Genomic DNA, 1,289 nt, shown 5'->3' with positions numbered 1-1,289 from the left:
CACCCCTGCTACACGGGGCTGGTGCTCTAACCAGTGAGCTACAGGTGCCCCCCCCTTTTTTCCCAAATATTTATTGTATAGCTACTATATGCCAGGCATTGTGCTTAGATGGTGAAAATACAATAACATTCTTCGGGCCCTTACAAACTCACAGTCAAGTGGGGGACACAGACAATAAAAAAAGGTGATTTCAGAGCAATGTGCTAGGAGGTCCCATAGGGAAGGTGCCAACTGTCCTGGGAGTACAGGGGAGGAGGATTCAGGGAAGATTTCTTGAGTAGGCATTCAAGAGTGTGTAGGAATTGTCAGAGCAGAGGGGTGCTGAGGCATTGCAGGCTGAGGGTGCCCAAGCTACAGTCAGCAAGTCTTGTAGAGCAGGACTGGGAGGAATGGGGGTCACTCTGGTACCCCATCATGCTCCTGTAGATGTGGCCCTCCACTTGTTTTCCCCTGTCTCCCACCTGGTGGTGGCAGAGACTTCTGAGGACAAGAACAGAGTCTAAGTCAGTTCCTTTCCTCCTGGCCCAGGCACAGTGATCTGTGCATGTGGTTGATGAGTAAACAATCCAATGTACCAGGAAAGAGGTTATTGAGGGCCATGGTGAGGCCAGGTGGAAGGTGTCCTGTGGAATACCCTCCACATTGTCAAGCAAGAGGGCATCTCTCCAAGCTTCATCTCTGGATGGCATTTATATCCCAATATTGAATAAATAGGCAGAGGACAGGGGAATGGGCATGCCCATTTTATCATGTATAGAGGGGACAGCTACTAAGCCTTCAGAGTAGACATTTAGGAAATGCCAAATCAGATGCAATCCTCTTTTCCCAGACACCCAAATGTCCTAGATCTAATCTTCCTAGCTGGCCCTGCTCATGCACATATGGGTGAGGTGTGAGTCCTAGCATACCTGTAATACAGTTCCAGATGAAGTAGCCAGGGTCCAGAGAGGCATAAAGTAGAATGTGGTGGTCTCCAATTTACCAGGACACAGACTTCCAGCCTGTGGTCTGAGAAGGCTGTAAGACTGGCTAAGAGATATTGAAGTGCAGGCGCCTAAAGAATTATCTTTCTATGGTCTGTTGGCTATTTCAGAACTTTGGAAATGTAATGGTCAATTCATTAGAAAGAAACAGTATGAATTATTGGTGATAGATGTAGGCTAGTATATATTTGTAGTCTTAATACTGGGGTTTCAAAATATCTATAAAATATTATTATATTTATCTCAAGAGGATATTTAAGTTATTTGTTAGAATTATAGTGCTGTTAAATCTTAATTACAGTCCCC

The 1,289-nt window shown here is 45.2% G+C and overlaps 1 pseudogene; it reads left to right on the top strand.

Annotated features, from left to right (window-relative positions):
• The first annotated feature begins 983 nt into the window (after positions 1-983).
• On the top strand, positions 984-1,136 carry LOC111722491 (annotated as a pseudogene).
• The last annotated feature ends 153 nt before the right edge of the window (positions 1,137-1,289 follow it).

Source organism: Otolemur garnettii, unplaced genomic scaffold (genome assembly GCF_000181295.1).
Source record: "Otolemur garnettii isolate 467f Iridium unplaced genomic scaffold, OtoGar3 scaffold00263, whole genome shotgun sequence".
Lineage (NCBI taxonomy): Eukaryota > Metazoa > Chordata > Mammalia > Primates > Galagidae > Otolemur > Otolemur garnettii.
Note: the sequence above shows the minus strand (reverse complement) of the source record. Positions and strands in the feature narration are given on the sequence as shown.